At 33.4% G+C, this 23319-nt stretch overlaps 1 protein-coding gene and 1 non-coding gene across 3 annotated transcripts in view; both read left to right on the top strand.

Annotated features, from left to right (window-relative positions):
* Nucleotides 1-23319, top strand: part of LOC145279775 (beta-1,3-galactosyltransferase 5-like) — a 183646-nt gene that overhangs the window by 93439 nt on the left and 66888 nt on the right. The window lies entirely within an intron of this gene.
* On the top strand, nt 9120-9224 carry LOC145280645 (U6 spliceosomal RNA). Its single transcript, XR_013868606.1, has one exon. It is a non-coding gene; the product is annotated as a U6 spliceosomal RNA (small nuclear RNA).

Genomic DNA, 23319 nt, shown 5'->3' with positions numbered 1-23319 from the left:
AGTTCAGTGGAGTATCTATGTTCTGTTATTAGAAATAACATTATTAGGAGAAGGTGCAGTATGTCTTGTGTGAGCAAGTTTAAAACATGTCGAAGTGGTCTTATTAGGGCTTCGAATGCTATTGTAAGAGATTGGTCGATATTCACCAATGCTTGGTATCACAGCCGTGGCGTGAGCATATATATATATATATATATATATATATATATATATATATATATATATATATATATACATATCCCAACTCTTAACAAAAGAAAGAAGATAAATAAAAGGTGTCAGTAATTAGTAGGGCTGTAACAACAGAATATTATTTGCATTCTTTTGACTTTCAAGTATATATCCGACACAGTAGGAGACAGTCAATTAACCGATAACCACATCAGTCTATATAAAAACATATAAGATATTAACGAATATATACTTAAGTTAAAACAATGAAAAGAATATGCTGTTGTCACAGCCGTAGTAATTAGCAATATGAAGACTGGTTTCAACATTTGATATAGACATTTTTTAAAAAAAGCATAATTTTTTTATGTATGTGTGCTCTGTTGTCGCACGATAGAAGAAATGGTAAAGTTTGTTTTTTGATTTTGGAATTAAATGAAAGAGTCTTTCTGAACTGAGAAAGTATGATTTTTTTTTACGAATTAAAGCAAATAAAAAAAAATAAAAAGGATTAAATTTTCATGATAATTTAGGTTCATGCCGCACGCATCTTGAACTGGCTGAGCTGGACTAGTTTAATTTACACGCGCAAAAGTTTTTATAGTCAAGTTCCAGCACATTCTGGACTATTTGTTGTATTGCTACGCGCGGAGCGTAACGTAGTCCTTTTATCATATGTGTGCAGAAAGGCAAATTACGACGTTGTGTCTTTGCGCGTTCTTCAAACGCGTACGTGTTGAAAACGGTGATTACTGTTAGAATGACTCTTCTGGAAATTTGTTCCGGCGAAATAAGCGGTCACTACACTATGTTATGTGGAATATTTGGTAAGAGTTTACTTGTAGAGTGAAGAATTCCCGTGTCAGGTTATACCGACAAACCCTTGTACACTCGGGTATGGCGTCTAGTAGATATTCAAGTTCTCTGCATATCTCATGAAGCAATTCTGTTCTCTTTGTTCATCTCTCTCCATGACACTACGTCCACTGGACCCCATTACTTTCTTTTTTACATATCTCATATATCAAAATATTGACACCATTTATTATTTCTAAAATGGCGCTTAAATTTATATGAAAATGTTGATTATTTTCACCCGACTGAACGTTTATATTAGGCACCGCCAAAACTGGGGAGGGGCAGGTAAGTACTTTTTGACGGACCGTCTTTTTAAAAATCTACCAAAAATTAGTTAATTATCCAATCAATACGAAATTTTCAGCGATTATTAAGAGAAGAAGGAACTTTATAACACTGTACTTATTTTTCATAAACGATATATATATATATGTATATATTTTGCTTACAACCCCCCTTGTTTTGAGGGGGTTCCAAATATGCTTAAAATAATCATCTGAAACTGAACAAAACATATTGTGTTGTTGTAAGGGACATGATTATAGTTTAAAAAAAATTGTTTGCATACCTTATTTTGACGTCTGAATATCAGAACTTCGATTGTGTTTAATTATCCCGCTTTTGAGTTTTGAAGTGTGAAATTCGGTGAATATGTTAAGTAAAATAATTAATTTAAGTTAAACAAAACAAAATTTTTTTTTTTTTAATATTTATACGAAAAAAGCCATTTTAAAATCTTTGATAAATAAATTAACAATTTTTTTAGCGAGCCGAATAATGCATGGCCATTATTAAACAGGACATGCTTTGAAGAATCGATACAAAATAAATTCGATAAATATTGTGCCCTTTGTGTTAAAAATATCATCATTTTTTCGATTCCATTTGAAAACGTTTGCCGCTTTTCGACTACGGTGGACCAAATGCGCTGAAATAATTTGTTTATTCTGCTTTAAGTCCCCCCCCCCCCATTTTGGGGAGCCTGGCCTTCACACACATACACATTAAAAATCAAACTCATACAAATAGTCACGCATCTGGTACAGGCCAGCTTCAGCGTTAATAATACATTGAAATTTTCGTCACTGAATAATAATAAGTTTTTTTTTTGCCTGTTTGGTCTACCATAGTTTGCTTTTTATCAAGTACAAATGTAAACATCGTTTAAATCGACGCGAAGTAACTGGTTGCCTATATGAATAAGTGGAATTATTTGAAATCCAGGTACTTATATTATAATATTTTTGCATATTCTCATAGAGAATCACCCTAAATCTTAGATAGACAACAAATAAATAAATTAATTATTTCAAAAACCTTTTTTTTTTTTTTTAACTCTTTATATACGTTTTTTGTGCAAGACAAAAAATGTCAATTGTTAACTTTTGGGAAAAATTTAACATTTAAAATTTAATTAAAAATAATAGAAAAAGTTTTACATTATTCTGCTTTCTATATGATAAAATTCAGGGTTTTAACTTTCTGGAAAAAAACGTTACTCAGAAATAATGGAATTTAATAAATGTAATTTCGTTTAAAAAAAAAACAACTTGATTTTGGGCCATTTTTGGCGGTGTCTAGTTCATATGTTAGCTAGTGAATGTAATGGACGTTAAATCAAAAGAAAGAAAAGTTCACATTCGTTGCAAAAAGTGATTTTCAAGTAAGCTGGGTTTGCAGTTTATCATATCTCTGGCATCGAATATAGGTTAAAGACCTCATTAGAATCTTTCTTGGATTCAACACCAACAATGGTGCTAATTTTCTAGAAATTAGAAAAATCATTCCAAATAATGCACAATTACACCCCCCCTCCAAATACACACCAAAGCATAAGAAAGAGAGAAAGAGAGAGAGAGAGAAAGAGAGAGAGAGAGAGGAAGGAAGGAAGGGAATCACACAGAGAAACTGACTGAGACAGAAACGGAGTGAAAGAGATAAACAAAGAGAGTTACAAATTGAAAAAAAAAAACAGATAAATAGAGACAAAGCGTGTGAGAGAGAGATAAAAGGAACGATACAGGCAGAGACATATACAATCAGAAAGAGAAAGAAAGACGGTAAAAAATGAGAAAGAGAGCGAGAGAGAGAGAGAGCGAGAGAGAGAGAAAGGGAGTAAGATAAAATTCTATTAGACCACGCAATACAATAAAATACAATAAATGGTGCATTTTTATATTTTGTTTTTATTAAAAGACTGCATCAGAAATGAGTGAACACGTTTTTTTTTGCAAAAATTGATATAGATATTCGGCAGAGAAAAAACCTAAATAAACAGAATAATAAAAGTAGAAAAAAAAGGAGAATCGTACGTGTTGGTGAAAATTACCCAAATACTCCAGGGAAGCAGATCATATCTTGTTAATGATCATCTTGAGCTCATGAGAAATAAAATCATATGAAACAAGATCAAATGATTAGAGAGGCTGTTTCAGCGTTGTAGCATATCGTATGCGAATTTATCATATTCGTCGACAGAAACTGCTGTTCGTTTCTCTAATATGTGTGTAGTTGGTTCACTACATCGTGGCATCTAGTTGGAAAGATTGTCGTAGTGATGGCGTAGCCGCCATTGTCGTCATGTCATAAAAATAGATATGAAGTTGTTGACTTTCTTCTTCTCAGAATTTCGTTTTTTTCTTGCAAACAGTTATAATGAATAACAATTAAGAGAAAAACGGTAACAATATTCGTTCTAAATAGCGAACCACTCTTAGATGTTGTTTTATATAAACCATAAAATTATAATGTCATCGTTTGCTCTTTGGAGGAAGTGGACAAAATAAGAGATCTAAAACAAAGTACCGAATCTCACTAAGTCACCGGCCAAAAAGAAAAAATTGGTATTTTTTCGCCACTTCCCATTTCGAACTTCCTGTCCGTGACGTCATATCAATTTTTTACTTCTCAAGGAAATTCCTATTCCATTGCTTAATTCAACCTTATATAGAAAATAACATTTGTAACAGTATTTTTACGCAATGACATTTCAATAATATCATAATATGGTGATGTATATACCCGTGAAATCTATGTTCAAAGTATATCAAAATAAACAAATGGTTGTAAGAAGATAAAATTAAATATATATTATGAATCAAACCAGTCCCTATGTAAACTATTAGGATTATAAGCTTAAATTTTACATCCAAATTAGCTATGTGTATTTCTCCCTTCACAATTCATTATAAACACCATCCACTCTATAATGAAGACTAATGTGTATTTAATTGTATATAAATAAGGATATTTCATTTATGTCACCAAAAAAATTAATGATAATAACAAGTGCCATTTTCTAGCCGCCAGAGATAACTTATTCAAAATGTGAAAGAAAGCGAGAAATTTATTGTCCTCTCTCCTACTTGTAAAAAAAAAAAAAAAAAAAAACTTTTTCTAACGACACTAAAGTAAACCTTTATTTTCCATCTCGGAATCATGACTTATCATTATCCAAAATCCCCACACATCACATGACTAATTCGATGAGTTGCAAGTTTGTTGAACTTTACCCTGAATCGCTAGCAGAAAGACCTGAAGTTTCCCGGGTGTGAATAAGATCAACAAATAATCCACACGTCCAAAACTTTTATTGCCATTGAAATCGTTAAAATCGCCAATTTGTCAATCAAATCAATTGCTTGCCTGCTCTGCTCAGGGACTCACTGCAGTGCATCGGGAGAAAACTCGAATTATAGTTAAAAATATTTTTATGTAACTGATAAAACGAGGTATTTGCACAATTCACGGGCCTTAATGTTTAAAAATAGACCATTATAGGCGTTGGTATCCGTTATCCTTGGACTAATGTTCGAATTTTATTTTTTCCTCCGATGGATGCCTTCTCGATTAACCCCGATTAACAATCTCAAGTTTAAAAGACTGAACATCAAATTAAAACAATTCCACTTCATATATATATATATAAAAAATCAAATTAAAACTGAATCGTTTGTGCTAGTAATGAACTGGAATTGATAATTGTCTCCCTAGAAAAAAAAAAAGTTATTTTGAAAAACTCTTTCTTTTTTGAAGCGTGTTCGTACTTAACTGCCTTTCATAAAATTGAATTAAATTTGAAAATATGAATGACTAGTTGTGCATACCCGGTGTTACTCGGAAGGCTTTTTCCTTTCTATTGTAGTATCGGCTTTTTTATTTTTTAGCCAATTATTTTTAATTAAGATTCTGAAAGTTAAATTTAATTATTATTGTACTCTTTGGTCATTAAATTATTAATTCAACTAAGTTGCTATAAAACTATAATGATTTTCTTATGATAATGCTGTTTTGGGAATTTCTGAAATATATATTGATAATTTAGATTATTTGGATTATCTCACCTACTAGTCTCGTTTTGTATGTAATTCTCCCAACATTTCAGCCGAGTTAATCTCCGACCTGCGTCTTGTCTTTGTGTATTGAAATGACCATCACAAAAAAAAAAAAAAAATGTGTCCATATTTTGTCCGAGTCAATTCTGGGAGATTATAACAGCTTTGTGTGTATGTGTGTGTGATTTGTGTAGTTTCTGACCTTTACAAATACGCACACGAACTGACAACTGTCATTTATATAATACAAGAATGGTTCTTAACCTTTTTCTTAGATCGTGAAACTTTTATCATTTATCAGAAACATACGCTTCAAAAAGTCCGATTCAAAATGTGCTTTCGTACTAGTAATAATAACTTATATTTACATAGTAGCATTTAATACAAACGATATCAGAGAGGAAATCCGACATGACCTTTTAGTAACGCACACTCTTGTTTTTATTTTGGCCCCGGATCCAATTTGTTTCTGTTAATCAATAGTGCCAATTCACCCCTAAAGCATGCAATGTTTTTGGAGGGGTGGGGGATTTCCACGCTGATTGAGCACCACTGCAATAGAAGATCGTTAAGAGCAAAGTGTAGTATCTGTTCTTTAATTGATTTGTCCTTAGTCAATGTATGGGAAACCCTTCCATACTAAGGCAATTTGTATTTTTGCAACTGCCAGAGTGCCCCTTTTTGAGAAGCTGGTTTTCCTCCACATTCAAAATGATTTTGTGCCACATTTTGCTCTCGTGGGGAAGCAAATCGATAAAATTAATTCGTACAGGTCTATTCAGTGATTCAAGAAGAAACCCCGTTTTAAAAATGTATTCATTTATATTAACAGTTTTTTTTTAGGTAATCAAGATGTGGATGACGGCGAAATGTCTACTTGTACAGATAAACGTATTATTTCCTTCTTCAAATTCCATATATATTTCTTTCGTTTTCTCGCTTAACAAAACGCAATCAATTCTGCCTTCTCGAAAATAATATTTGCGCTCAGTTCAGTTTTGGCAGCGAGAAAATAATGCATTCATTCAGTTCGTATGAATAAGATTCATTTATTGCCAGCATTCGTTTCCCTGGTATCTTTCTAATTAGAATTCTTTCTAGAAAGACATGGTTTACTTTTAAGAGGGGCTACCTTAAGGTTGCAAACATCTTAAGTGAAATTACTTCTGTGGCGCGAACTGGATTCGAACTTTGCACACACAGATTGTCAGTTCGTATCGTTAGTTTCCGTCATCTATAAACAAGGCCGATAGCCATTAGTCGCATGCTCTCGTGTAATGAATGAATGCATGACATGAAACTCTTAAAGATATACTAAAATGACCGAGAAATGGGCTGAAATGACTAAAATAAATAAAAAGTAAATGACTTAGAATGACTTTAATGAACTTAAGGAGGAATTGAATGACTTTGAGAATGACTTGAATGCTTAAAAAATAACTGGAATCCTTCAAAAACAACTTGAATGATCCGGAGAATGACTTGAATGACTTTGAGACTGGGTGGTTGTAAAGTGGGTGATCATTTTACATTTAATTAATACATAAAAGTGATCCCCCACTTTATATCAAAATAATACACCATGTAAGAACAGGTACTACACTTTGATCTCTGCCAAAACGCCACCGACCAAATTAGGCACAGGGACGATTTTTGATGTGAGGAGTGAAAGAGAAATGGTGAACAACTTCCCAGGGAGTAGGGGAGCTGGATAGTGACAATTGGTATGAAGGGTTGCCCCTATATTGACCAAGGTCTTATACGTGAAGTTGGTATTTATTTGCTCCCCCCACCAAGCAAATTAGGCAAAAGGCCGATTTTTAATGTGAGGGGTGAAGGGAAAATGGGGGCCAACTCCCCGGGGAGTAGGAGAGCTGGATAGTGACAATTGGTATGAAGGGTTGTCCCTACATTGTCCAAGGTCTTATGTGGTGTTTCCCCCACATATGTTTTTGCTTGCAGTATCTGCCGGACATATACTACACTTTGATCTTGGCCAAAAGGGCAAGAAAAGAGTATTTATTCGCTCCCCTGCCGAGCAAATTAGGCACAAGCCGATTTTTAATGTGAGGAGTGAAGGGCAAATGGGGACCAACTCCCCGGGGAGGAGGGGAGTTGGATAGTGACAACTGGTTTGAAGCGTTGCCTCTACATTGACCAAGGTATTATATGTGAGGATGCCCCCATCTCTAAAATATTCACAGAAAGAACTCTATTTGTTGATACAGCGAAAAAGAGAATTCCTTTCTTTATCCGATTTATATTAATAGCTGTATTTTTTCCAATTATATATATATATATATATATATATATATATATATATATATATATATATAGTGCTTGTTGCTTCACAAAATTCAAGCCAGTTTTGTCGTTTGCTTTTAGTTATTCAGCAAGAATGAAAAAAATAACATACTAAAATACAGAGTTCCAAAGTGGTAACCCCCCCCCACCAATCTTTCGTATTGAATTATAACCATTCACAAATAGATTTTTTTAAACAATCGATATAGAAGATACGTATTGGAGTAATGAATATGAAATATATTGCGCTTAATTAAGACTAATGCTGTTGCGAATTGCATTAAAATTCTGCAACCTTCATTATTGGTAAAATAGCAACTTGTGTACAATTACTAATATACAATAAATTATTTACAGTATCCATTGTTTTAACATTAATTAAGCAATTTCAAATCTAAAAGAGAATATGATTATAACAACCGACTTAGTTAATTAAGCTTATATATATATATATATATATATATATATATATATATATATATATATATATATATATATATATATATATATATGGGGGGAGGGGGTGTCAGAGAAAGAGAAGAAATTAAAACTGCAAATTAAATTTTCAAAACAATGTATTATTCGACAGAATACTCCAAAAACAATTTTCAAAAACCCTGCGGAGTTTCAAAGAATGCTATCTATTCTTACTATTCTTTATATTAGAGGAAAGAAAGAAAGAAATTGGCAAATTATTATTATAGTAGAACTAAACCTTGTTGGTTAAGGCGTTAAATGAAACAGCAATTAATGATGGTTAGTCATAAATTGCAAAAAAATGTGTTTATTTCAGTTAAAATATTTGAAATTATAAAGGACATGGGGGAAAAGAAGAAACAAAAACAAAAAGAAAAAAAAAACAAACCAGGAGTAAACGTTTCAGCGTGCATTAAGATTCACTCGATGGCAAATCTGAAAGTGAGAAATAATACGGTTGGAAAGAAGTTCAGCTTAAATGAATATAAAATTGCTCTAGCAGTTGGTGAAAAAACCCTAAACCCAAAATTTGATTTTCACTCAGTCACACATGCCTAACAGAACCGCTTCCATAGTTGGTTTGGCGTCACATGGTACGAGCAGACATTGTATTTGAAAACTAGGTCAGTTCAAATCAGACTTGCAAAATGTGTAGGCGTAAACCCAGACAACGGAAATCGTCTAGACAGCCTGATTGGCATGATTCAATGTGTGCCAAAAAGTGTTACAATGGCATACAATCCTAACATTAAAAGGGGGAGAAGGCTAAATTGAATTTAAATGTGATAATGCATAGCTATATTCATAATTATAACAATATCAACTATGTCAGTAATAATAATAATAATAATAATAATAATAATAATAATAATAATAATAATAATAATATCAACTATGGCGGTAACAACAACAACAACAATAATAATAATAATAATAATAATAATAATAATAATAATAATAATAATAATAATAATAATAATAATCGGCAGTACATATACTATAATTGGAACGATACAGAGAAGATTAGCATGGCCCCTGCGCAAGGATGACACGCAAATTCGTGAAGCGTTCCATATTTTTACAAGACAATATAACGAATAAGCGTTACAGGGAATGAAGAACACCGAAACTGCATATTTATAAGTTCTACGCCCCCCATCATGCATTCCCCCATTGTTTCATCACCGATCCTCCCCCCCAAAAAAAATGATACCAAAGGGCCGAGAAGGGTCAATAAGGACTGAAAGACCGAGGAGCGAGCGCCAACCCGACCTCGCCTGGACAAGCGCAAAGAGAACTGGGACCTTGGGGAGGCTGAGTGCCACTCAAATTCCAGTATAAACCAATGGCCACTATCAGCGAGAAATCAATGATAAGCGGCTGCTGCGATGATGCAAATTCATTTGCAAATGCTATCGAAAGAGGTGGAGAGGGCTGGACGTCTGGGGAGACTTGTTGTCACTCAGCTCCCAGAAAATACCACAAGTTTCCAATCAGATCGTTTGTTGACTTGTGTGAAAGCTCCATGTGAGCTAATAATAATAATTTAGGGTGGTTCATATGGTAGACTGAGGAAGAATTGATATAACTCGATCAGAAGACCAGGAGACTCATGACCATGCACAGTGCACTGCACCCAAAGGACGATGTTGACCGACTCTCCTCTACGCGAAAAAGAAAAAAACGGTGGGAGAGGACTGGTGTGTATAGAAGGCTGTGTGAATGACGCACACAAAGAAAAGAACTAGAAAAACACATAAACTAAAACACTGAAGGGATATTTATGGCAGCGCGGAACACTAACAAAATCAACAAAACAGAAAACAGAGAGACAAAAGCTTAGAGAGAGAGAGAGAGAGAGAGAGAGAGAGAGAGAGAGAGAGAGAGAAAGAAAAATGGGAAGAGAAACAACTACACAGAAGATTCATAAGGATGACAAAAGATGAGAATAACGAAGACACTTTGACATGGATGTAAAAAGGACACGTAAACCGAGAACGTGAATCTCTAATAACTGCAGCACAGGATAACTCAACAAGAACCAACCACATAAAAGCAAAGATCGAAAAAATACAAGAAAACAGCAAATGCAGACTCTGTGGACAAAGAGACGAAACGATAAACCATATGGTAAGCAAATGCAGCAAACTGGCCGAAAAAGAATACAAAAATAGGCACGACCAAGTGCGGAGGGCAATGCACTGAGAATTATAGAAACAACTGCATCTCGAGAGCACAGACAAATGGCACAAGCATAAACCAGCAACAGTACTTGAAAAGGAGAATCACAAAATCATATGGGATATGGACATACAAACAGGTAAATCCATCCAAGCAAGAAGACCGGATGTCGTAATAATTAGCAAGAAAGAAAAGTCCCGTCAACTCATAAACTTTGTTGTTCCAGCTGATCACAGTGAATATCAAAGAAAAGGAGAACAGATCAAATGCACAGAGCTAGCAAGAGAGCTGAAAGGGAATGGATGATGAAAAAAAAAAAACAAGATAATACTTATAATAGTAGGAGCACTAGGAACTATTCCGAAAAGCTTTGAAAAAAAGAATAGTAGAAATTGAAATCAGAGGAATGGCTGGGAAGATACATCGAATAACAATAATGAAAACAGCTGAAATATTAAGGAAACCCTTGAATGTGGAGACTAATACACACAACCCTCATGCGCAGACCAGACAAACTGCTGCAGAGGCAAAACATGAAGAAGCGTTCATGGAACCAAGAACATTGAAGCTGCATATCTACAAGTTCTCTATTCCTTTCACTCATCTCCTCCCATTGCCTCATCACCCTCCAAAAAAAAAGGGTGATGCCTATTAGTCTAGAAGGGTCAAGGAGGATGGAAATTCGAAGAGAGAGCGTTGACCAGCCCTCAGCTAGACAAGTGCGAAGAGAACTGGGACCTTGGGAATGCTTATTGCCACTTAAATTCCAGTGGAGATTAATGGCCGATGACAGCTAGAAATCAATGGTAAGCGACTGTTGCGATAATGCAAATTTATTTGCAAATGTTATCGAAAGAGATGAGGATTACTAGAAATCTGAGAAGACTTGTTGTCACTCAGCTTCTAGGAAATACTGCAGGTATTTTTCAAGGAGAGATCTTTGATGACCTATATGAAAGCTCTTTGTGAGCCAATGATAATAATAATAATAATAATAAGAAGAAGAAGAAGAAGAAGAAGAAGAAGAAGAAGAAGAAGAAGATAAATATTGTAATAAAGATGTAAGTAAAATGATTAATGAAAATGAAATATGAAGATAATATCGGTATTTATGCTAATAAATAAAATTAAAATTGATATAAGTAAATAAAAAAGAATAAAAGAATAAAAAAACAATAGTACTATTAATTATTATCATAATATTTAAGATGACACATCAAAATAGTAATAAGGATAGAAATTAAAAATTTTGTCCTTATTAGTCAAAGCCAACAATGGACCAAAAAAGTCAAGCCGGATCCTTTGACCCTCATTAGGCTCTCTACATTCAGCAGGGATAACAGATCTGGCTGGTCTTTTTATTCTTTACAACCTAACAAAAATTATATAGGACTGTATAAAACTGTATTAAACGCCACACATGATACATATGGAACTTACGCTAAGGAAAGTACCATCCCCTTATAAATGCACCGTTGTCTAACCATCTAAATCATATTATTAACCACATCCCTAAATCCATTAAAAAAAGAATTAGAAATAACTCATAGAAACTGGAAATCTTTAATATAACAGCCCTAAAAGAAAGTGGATACACTAACACCACTATCAACTATACTGGACCCCCCCTCCAACAAGGGCAATAAAAACACAGACCTAGAACAATTATTTGGTTTAACCCCCCTTTTAATATAATGATTAAACCAAACTAGGAAAAACATCTTCGAATTAATTAACGCCCATTTTCCCCCAATAACATCGTACACAAAATATTTAATAAAAATACCATTAAACTAATTTACAGTTGCAGTGACAATCTACAAAGAATAATTAAAAACCACAATCATAGAATATTTAATAACAGCAACAACAACAATAATAATAATGACACGAACAACTGTAAGTGCATAAATAAATGTTGTTATCCACTTAAACAACAATGCCCACAGACAGAAGTAGTCTACAAAGCTACAATCGCCACTATAGGAAATCCTAATGACAAAACTACTGCATTGGACTTGATGAAACTTCATTTAAAGACAAATTTAGTCTATACGAAAAATTCTTTATTATTATCCATCAAGGCGATATGTTTTGGGTATATATATATATATATATATATATATATATATATATATATATATATACATATATATATATACTATCAGGGAGACCTGATGTTGCCCGGGATTGAATGGTGATCAATAAGTGTTTCGCATTCCCATTTTATTTATTGTCATAAAAATCGGTGAAATCGCCCACTTTTTCTATTAAATCGATTGATTGACTGCTCTAGTTGGTGATCCATCGCGGTTCACTTGGAAGAAGCGTCATATGCCTCCCCGCGGTGATTTAGTCACCAATATATTGCACTGTAGAGAACCTAATGTTGATTTTATAAAATTATTTTTATATATAATGGCTTGAATTAAATTTAAAAATGCAAAGGTCAAGTATCATGGTTCAATTGTGTACGAAACATAAACATTCATGTCGAATGCGTCCCTAACTACTGCCGATAATGACGCTCAAACCTTTCTTTTAAATATCACAGGTTTAAATTTGTTTAGTGTTATGTTTTCATGTCTGCTTTTTGATACAATGTGTGTGACACTGCAATGTAATTTCTACATATAAGATAGATGCACATAGAAATGTGATATGTATCTATTATATACATAACGCTGCACTGCACACACATTGTGTCAATATGCTTACAGCAAAGAAAGTTAATCAGTATTTTTTCGATAGCAGACATTTCAGAAAGTACGCGTTTTAAAATCACTTTGTAAAACTATGCGGATTAGACACACGGGTGAAGGCATATTGGCTTAATTTATTCCTAATCTGAGATGAAACACGTACATCAAATCCGATGCCATGTCCACTGAAAAATGGGGGATGCTTCTACCGCTCCAGTAGATATCTCCCTGCTGATGCAATTCTCTACTTGTATAAGAGCTAAGTGCTCCAAGGATGGAGTACTGTTGCCACATAAAGACAGGAGCTGCTAGAAGCAGCTTATTCCGCCTTGACAGAGTTCTAAATAAACTTCGTAGCCTAGTGGGGAATGTCCTTTTCTCTTCCCTGCAACCTCTTTCCAATAAAAGAGACGTTGCTTTATCGTTATTTTCATGGCAAATGCTCGTGTAAGCTCCAATCTATGGTCCACCCTGGCCTGACTTTCACGAAAAACACTCGGCTAGCTGAAACCACAATTAATAATTTTCCCCACTCTTTCTCTGTGCCTAAACCTAAACGTAGATTCCATGAACAAAGCTTCTTTCTTAGAACTGCACGTCTGTGGAACTCTGTTCCGTTTGCCTGCTTCCCACCTGACTACAACCTGGATGTCTTCAAGTCCAACGTGAACAAATTCTTGATGCGCCATCCCCTTACCAAATTTCCACTACTAACAATTGCCACATGTTCCCTTTGACCACTGTACACTCATTAACCCTTATCCTCGAGTGACATCCGAGCCTTGATAAGATATGACTCCTTTGTAAAAAAGTATATCAATAAATAGAAAGAATAACGATTGAGAGCGCGAATATAAAACAACAAAACAGAACATTTATTTCGCAAAAATACGAAATCATAACATTACTTTGGTTATAACTTTAATAGTAGTAAAACTATGGTCAGTACGATAAATATTGTTTTAAATGCAATATCATTAAGAAAAATCAATCTAAGGCTAAGACTGCGAGTGACGTTTCAAACGAAATGCCTCCTATTTTTATTCCGCCCGAATGTATTGTAACTTAATCATTCATGACCTGGAGGCTTCATCACTCTGTTTTAGATACTGTATGAAACTCTATGAAACCAACCCCTGTTATGAACGTGCGTCAACATTTCCGGCATCTCTTGAACGTTTACGAAGCATATGCAGTTGATGTAAGCACAGTTAGAAGATGGGTTCGTCGATTTTAGAGTGGCGACAAAGATGTGAGTGACAACTCGCGCTCCAAACTTTTACCATTTGGGCATCAAAAGAAGCTGACAAAACTGCATTGAGAATGATTATGACTATGTAGAAAACACCATGGAGAACAAAACGTTGCTCGTTTTATTGGTACAATTCCAGTCGTCGTAGCCGTTCACCGTTGTAGTTTTGAGTTAAAAAAATACAATGCATTATTTTGGAACGATCCTCACAGTAAAAATTAGTCGGCCAGTATCCCCGACATCAATTCACGTACACAATTGTTATTTAACAGAGGGCAATATAGATCCTAGATTCAAGCGATTTTATCTGTCAGTCTAATAGGCAAGTCGTAAGATAAGAGTTAAGAGATTGTTTGTTTATCTGTGCATCCCCCAGAAAAAAAAACACATAAAAAAAAAACAAAAAACAAAAAAACCCCAAAAAACTAAGAATCAAATAATCCCATTTCAGAAAAAATACCATTTATTATCACTTGCAAGGGAATAATGCATGCAACTTTACACTCCATGTATTTAGATAGCCTTCTAACATTTTTTCCGTTTAATTTAAAAAAAAATTATTTTCCTGCAAGTTCTTTCGATTTAAGTCAGCAATTTACACACACACACACACACACACACACACACACACACACACACACACACACACACACACACACATATATATATACATATACATATATGCGTATAGGACAATATGTTTCTTCAATTATATTTCACTTTTTATTTATATCAATCCTTTATTTTATAAAGCTCGATGTACATACAGAACAGAAACAAATGAATGATAAAAAGCCTATATTCCAAATTTCAAGATATCCATCTTACCGTTTATTTCTGTGAGTATGCTAAAATGTTAAATGCTTGACAGCACCTGTTTCGTAGTGAAGAATCATTCATATAATTATTATGTCAATGTTTTCAATTTATTCCGCCTTTAATTCATCTGAAGAAATAGAACTCATCATTACTGAAAGAAAATAAAGGATTATGGGCAGTATTACAAAAACAAAATCCGAATATTTCTCTCTCTCTCTCTCTCTCTCTCTCTCTCTCTCTCTCTCTATCTATCTCTCTTTTTCTAATATATATATATATATATATATATATACACACACACACACACACACACACACACACACATATATATATATATATATATATATATATATATATATATATATATTGCTCTTTATAGTGGATGATATTTAATGTAATGTTAATGGCACGTTTCTGTAAATTATGGTAGTTTCTAGAATACGTGACGTGTTTTCATCGCCATGTGACGAATATTGCAAAACCAGCTTTTAAAAATGTGATTGAACAGAAGAACATTTGTCGCTGTCAACAACACTAAGATTTAATCATTCTGAATGTCTTTCTATTTCTAGTTTTTGTTTATTGTTTACAGAGAAGCATTTTCTCTCGATAAATAGGAAAAGAAAAGAATAAATCTGTCGGAAATGATTGTGTTTAGGTTGAAAGTACAAAACGTCTTGTTTTTAAATTATTTCTTAAAACTTTTTTTTTTACAGTTGAAATCTATTGATTTTATTCACACTCGTGTCAGAGTTAAGGAAGCATTTGAAAAAAAAATCGTTTTGTCGTTGAAAATCGAGGTTTGATTTTTTATATTTTTCTAGTTTTCAACGATGTCATAACAAAAATTCATTCACATACATACATTCATAAAATCAGGCCGACTGTTTCGTATATATATATATATATATATATATATATATATATATATATATATATATATATTATATACTGTATATACATATATACTTATATACTTATGTGTTTTATATTATTTTTATATACTTATGTGTTATATATTTATATATATATACACTTATATACTTTTGTATATATAGTTATACACATATATACTTGTATACTTTTATATATACGTATATACTTATATATATACTTATATATTTATATAGATGCTTATATATATACTTATATACTTATATATACATATATATACATATATATATTTTATATATATACATGCATATACATATATTTATTTTATATACATACATGTATATACATATATATACATGTATATACATATATATACATACATGTATATGCATATATTTTTTATATATATATACATGTATATACATATATATACATACATGTATATGCATATATATTTTTATAAATATATATATATATATATATATATATATATATATATATATATATACACTGCGTATCAAATTATTAACGAATGTACATTTTTTTTTGAAATATTTAAGGAACGAGTTAATAAAAATCCATGGAACTTTGGGAAAGTCCTTACAATATAATTCAGCTATCCTAGTCAGAAAATAAAAGTATTTAAGGCAGTATTAGCAAAACTATGGCAGAAGATAAGAATATCTGTTGATTTTAGTGTGTCAAGTTATAAACGAGGTTGAGAAAAAAAAACACAATATACCCACAACTTGTTTATTGAAATAATATTCAAACATTAAATGAACTAGGAAAAATTCTTAGAGCATAATAACTATATAGCATTTTCTTCGTTGACATGGGATATGCGATTCTTTTTAATGAATGACTTGTAAGAGACGTTGGTCCTCAGAATTAGTCAAATTTGTGATTTCGTCAACAGTTATTCTTTGCGATACCTCTTGGAGAGCATCCCACAACTCGCGGTACCTCTTGGAGACCATTCCACCAATCATCTTCGCTCTTAAATTGGCGTCCACTTGCATAGAGACGTAACTTCATGATGCTCCAAAGCTTCTCAATTGGGCTCAAATTTGGTGAATTCGCAGGCCACTCCATCTTCCGTCGCCCAGAGAACCCCAGTTGTTGCAAACACTTTGCTTTTATTTACTCCATGCGGGGGAGCATTATCCCGCATAAAAATAATGGTTCTTCTGAACGTCAACTTTTGCTTCTTCTATATATGCATATATATATATATATATATATATATATATATATATATATATATATATATATACAGTGTGTAGAAAAAGTATTTTGTATCTTGTTTTTTTTGTATTTCTTTAAAAATATCAAGATAATTTGAAGGAAATTACGCTCAATCTTTGAACAGATATTATCTATCTAAAAATACAATGGAAATGAAGATTATCGTAGTTGATTAACATTTATTAAAACAATCAAATTACCGATATGCAAGAGTATATAACACGTCCACTAATATTTAATTGCATATACTCTGTTCTGCTTTAGAGCTTCCAAACGCTTTTCATAACTGTCTACTAGTCGCTTACAAACACTTCCTGATAGTTTTGATAGTTTCAGCTATTCTTCTTCGCAAACTTTCAATTTCTAAATATCCATTGGATCTCTTGCATGCACTCTTAACTTCAAAGTTTTCCACATATTTTTGATGAGATTTAGGTCGGGTGACTGACTAGGCCATTGTAGAACACCAATCCAATTATACTTAAACCATTACATTGTTATTTAAGCCTTGTGGTTGAGGGGATTGTCTTGCTTGAATATAAAGTTACGGTCCAATCCTAAATCTGCAGTACTCTTGAACAGACGTGTTGATAAAAATTTCATTTATTTTGCTGAATCCATTTTCCTTCTATGATTTCCATTCCTCCAACTCTATTTGCAGAAAAGCAGCCCAAAATTATCACACTTCCACCTCCAAATTTTACAGTGGGAATGGTATGAGATAGTGCCCTTCTTCCTCCGTACACGAATACATATATTCCTTACAAAAAAGCTCAATTTTCGTTTCATCTGACCGAATAAATGTTCCAGAAGTCATCTGATTCACATTGATCTTTCACATGTCTAGGACTCAACAATGGAGTCTTTCTTGGCAATCTATATTACAGGCCTCTACGATTCAATGATCTCTTGATTGTGCCCTTGAAATTTCAATACGTGCTTCTTCTAAATCCTTCTAAATTTCTGAACAAGTCGGAAACTGTTTTTCCTTCACGCTACGAGCAATGTAACGAGTAGTAAAATCATTTAATGTACGTGACCGACAACTTATTAGAAGATTTTTAGTATTACCACCCGTTGTTTTCTACTTTATCACGACAGCCCTAACTGTACACACTACCAAATTTAGTTCTGAAGATATTTCTTCCGCCCCTTTCCACTTTTATGTCTTGCTATTATTTCCTGTCGCATTTCATTAGTCAATTCGTTTGTTTTAACCATTTTAAAACAGTAATGAAAGAAGCAAGCTGCGCAGTGTCTGAGAACTGTTATCTACTAACTCTGGAGTGCCTTCTGATTGGTTGAAATATTGTAGCAAGATTAAATGACTGCTTAATAATGAAATTTCTGAGTAATTGAAATATTGTAACAAGATGAAGTGACTGCTTAAGAATGAAATTTTACCGTGTGTTAAATATTTTTACATATGAGTAATTGACATTTTGTTAATAAATATTTGTCAACTAAGTATATTTCATTTCTGTTTTATTTTTAGACAGATAATATATTTTCAAAGATTAAGTGTAAATTTCATTCAAATTAACTTGATATTTCTTGAGAAATACGAAAAAAAACAAGGTACCAAATACTTTTGATACCCTCTCTCTCTCTCTCTCTCTCTCTCTCTCTCTCTCTATATATATATATATATATATATATATATATATATATATATATATATATATACTTATTCTAGAACAATGTATGTCTCAGGGCGAGAAACATTAATTTCACAAGCAAACTTTTGCACCACTTGAATCCCCACTCCCCTTCAGTAGATGAAGATCAAGGTATTATGCAACTACATCTTAAGTCCAGGATCCTTATTCTAATTTTGATCAAAATTCATTAGATGATTCCGATTCTACAAATCTAAAAATAAATGTTTCATTTTAAGAGTTCTTTAGACGAGATTGACATTTATATAATCTTTTTCAATCGGGGTTCACCGACTATAGATCAAATTCAATTGTCAATCCGAAATATTTTAACGTTCAAATTATACGTCATCATTCATTGATTTATTTCATATAAATTGATGATTCTTCTGTCAGTATTGGTTTTTACCGATATCTTTCTTGTTGGAATTCTTTCTTGAAACATATAGGGTACTTGCAGGAGGGATCCTCAGTGAAAGTGTTGTTAGTCCATATTGTTAATCACCTAGTAATCATCGTCTCACTTAAAACCATTTAACTCACTTAAAAAGGAAGTGGAATGCAGAAAATATTTATTAATTGATGTTTAATATCTATTCTGATAATTTCAGAACTAGGACGGAAGTTTCACTAACTTATGTAAATAAAGATTATGATGTTATGTGCATACGTTTATTTTTGGTTTAATATTGAACGCAAAAAGTGCTCAATCCATGATTTTTACGATAGCCTGCTCATTGTTTTCTGTCGTTTCGGTGTTTATCAAAGTTTGAGACTTCCCCCTGTAAGTTTGGACCGGGATTGCGGATTTGGAATGTATAAGATTCGAATCCGACATCAAGGATTTCAAAAATTGCGGCTCAAATCTGACTCATATGATTTCAAAATGTCCGAGTCCAACTGTAAATCCTTATTTGTTTCGAGGTATTCAAAATCAAAGCCGTGCAATAAATGTTAATCAAAATTAGAAAAATGGTTACTATGGGATTTAATAGAAGTGTATGTTTATTTTAATCTTCACGTGGAACATAAAAGTGGTGCAAATGTCTTCCAATATTCAAACTAGCTGTTGTTTCCTCGGGGATTTAACATCCGACTCCGAGCATTCTTACAAAATTTGACTACTTCTAAAGCCTCATGCTGAAGCTCAACTTTGTTACCCTGGTTTGCGCTAACATCATTTACCTTTCCTTTCATTTCCATTATTTCTAGCTTTGAGAATCACGGCCCTTATAAGTGTGTTTTGCTTGATTTGCAATTCTGTTTGTTTGCTTTATAGTCAGTGGATATATGACAGATATGACGCATTTTTTTTGAAGTAGCATTCCATCACTAGCTTATTTTTTTGTCGTATATTTTTTCCGTTGCGTGATTTTTTATTTATTTGCGGCGTCAATCATTTGTATTTACCTAAATTTAATGTGTAATATTGTAATACCTTCAATTAGAGGGGCTAACATTCGCAGGATGCCGCCCGGACTCGTAATGCTGACTATCGAAAGAGAACCTCTCGTTCATGAATTTCATATTGTTCTTCACCTTTTTATATTTTTTGTGATAGATTTATGTGGTAAAACATTGGATATTTTATTAGTATTATTTGGCTCATTCTTTAGAATTTTTTTTTTTAAGATTGTTTATGTGAGAAAACATATAAATGTTTAGCTATCCTATAATTTTGTCTTAGTGTCATGTTTTCATACTAGATGTCGAAGCTGGTTTTGAACTCTATCAAGGCAAAAGAGGGCGCCGAGCTGCTCCTGCCCAGATGTGGCAAACGTTCGCGATTCAAGGACGTACTTGGCTCTTATATATATGGAGAATTGCATCGGTAGTGAGATACCTACTGTAGCGGTAAAATGATCGAATCATTTACCAGCAATCTTGGTAAAAGATTTGATGTATGATTCTATTTCAGATCTGGAGTGAAAGTCAGTCCCAGAGGCTTGTCACGATATGGTGCTTCTCCAAGACGGGAACCATTCATTTCAACTGGGGCTTGGTAGGAATCAGAATGATTATGACAAAAAGAAAGAAGTTTGATTTTAGATGCATTAAAATTAACCAGCAATCTTTTTCACCATTGCACCACGTTTTCAATATCAGAAGAGAGAGAATAAAAAAGATTTCGGTCATTGCTGCTATTTGAAGTGTTGCCATAGATTGTGGTGTCGTCTGCATAAATGCCCAAGAATAACTTTAGAATGTGATTTGGCAGATCATTGATGAATGTCAGATAGAGGGATCTGCTCAGGGCAGAACCCTGACGGACACAGCGTTGATACTATGAGCTTCTGGTTTCTGCCCATCGATGACTACTTTTATAAGCCCATCTGAAAGAAAGGATTTAATAATTGCTAAGACCTTTCCAGTTACTCCACAGCTGGCAATAATGTGAAATAGACCTTTATGCCATACTGTATCAAAAGTCTTCGGTATAACAAGAGCTATTGCTTTGGATACGAAATCTCCATTGAGAGATTAACTCATCCTATGTGATTTTACAGTTAACACATCAACTTTACATCTAGCAGAACGGAAACTATATTTCATGTCACCGAGTAAGTTATATTTGCGTAGGTGGTTGACCACTTCTCTATTCATTACAGATTTCAGCAACTTACTGATAGCACACTAGAAACTGATTGGTCTGTACTGAGAGGCAGATAACCGATTTCCGGAAGTTTTAAATAGGGACAGCCTGAGGGAGTTTTCTTGTAGAAAAGCATTTCTTCTCGAGGCAACGTTAAAACAGCTTTGTAAGTATAGGAACTAGTTAAGGTTGAAGATTTTGGCGCACTATGATTGGAATGCCATCAGGGCCAGTTGCTTTACTGGAATCATGATTTATTATAAGCTTGGATGCATCATGTACAGATATTTGTATGCTGCATAGCGTGTTTTCAGTCACAGGGGGAAATACAGGGAGCAGGTAGCCCTTCCTCAAAGGGCAGAATTTGCTGCAAAGATTTTGGCAAAAAATTTGGCTTTGTCAGATGCTGACGAGATTACCTCAGGGTCGTTAATGGAGAACTCGCCTCTGTTCAGAACACTGTTTGCTATTTGCCAAATATCGCGGAAACTAAGCTGCTGCCCAGCTACTTTTAACTTGACGTACTGATCATACAAATCTCCCGTATTCTTTATTACTCTTTTACAGTGGTTGCTGCTAGCCGTAGCAGGCGTCGCCCGTTCGTAAAAGGCGCTTATACGTTATTTAATTTATGCCGATATCGTATTTATGATGATAGACCAATTTTCTATTGATTCTTATATTATACCCGATATATATTAGAATTCCCCCGACCATAACATACTTTTAAATATATTTTAATTCATGCAAATGCCATATTTATTATTATAGCTAATACTCTATTAATTATTATAAATTATTAATTATATATTGTAATGATTTCAAAAGTAATAAAAAAATATGGCTTGAGTGCGATAATCTACAATCGTAATCAAAACATATAGCTCTCAAACCTTATTCGGCATCGTCTTATCTAAGATCATACGCATATAATTACTAAAAAATAAACTTTGTTAAACGATATAAATGTATATTTGTGAATGCTTAGAAAATCACGTTTAATCGACTTACGCTTGCCAAGTTTCATTTTTTATCAATTTTGACCCATTTGCAGCTATTCTTACCGGCTAAAACCCAATCGAATTTATTACACAGGTACAAATCCCCTGCATACAAAGTTTCAAGTCTGCAACCCCAAAATAGAAGTAGTTTGATAGAGACCGTTTCTCACACAGACAGTCAGAGTAGTGCTTGCTAGGTCATCGTCCCCAATGTATATGCTGCTTCTTCAATTCAAAGTGCCACTCTTCTGGATGTTGAAGGTTCACTCCTAAGTGCGAGTTATATGGAGAATACAATTTCGAATCATTAAAGCTGCTAACAGGACGAGGGCATGCTACCTCTGTGGATTAAATAAAGTTCCATAGACATTCTGTGAGATTGCGGAGTTCGACAGAATGATTCTCGGATTCGACAAGATACACCTTAAGAAGGTCGGAGGTTACATCGAACAAAATTTACATTCTAGATGAGAACAGTAGTTTAAACAATACAAATTATTTATTCCTCATCTCAAAAATCCAAAAACATATGAGCGTCAAAACATTTTATTTGTTCAACAATTTTAATTTTCGCAGCCTTTAATGTCAGTCTTTGTTCATCGTCTTCGTTTCTTCTTACTATCTGTATTGCTTTTCTTGTTTCTAATTAATACTACATTTATCTGCCTAGTTTCACGTTTCATTTTGTCCTTTCAGGTGTATATTTTATTACTATCATTTTCGTAACGTTGTCATAAACAACACTTTCATTATATCTTCTCCGTCGTTGCATCTACAATTCTTTTATATCGTCGCATTTGATCAGACATTATTCGGAATTATACTGA

The sequence above is a fragment of the Euprymna scolopes genome, chromosome 7 (genome assembly GCF_053919585.1).
Source record: "Euprymna scolopes isolate OS-2025 chromosome 7, ASM5391958v1, whole genome shotgun sequence".
NCBI classification, from domain to species: Eukaryota; Metazoa; Mollusca; class Cephalopoda; order Sepiida; family Sepiolidae; genus Euprymna; species Euprymna scolopes.
The sequence above is the reverse complement of the archived record's forward strand: the minus strand, read 5'-3'. Positions and strand labels throughout refer to the sequence as shown.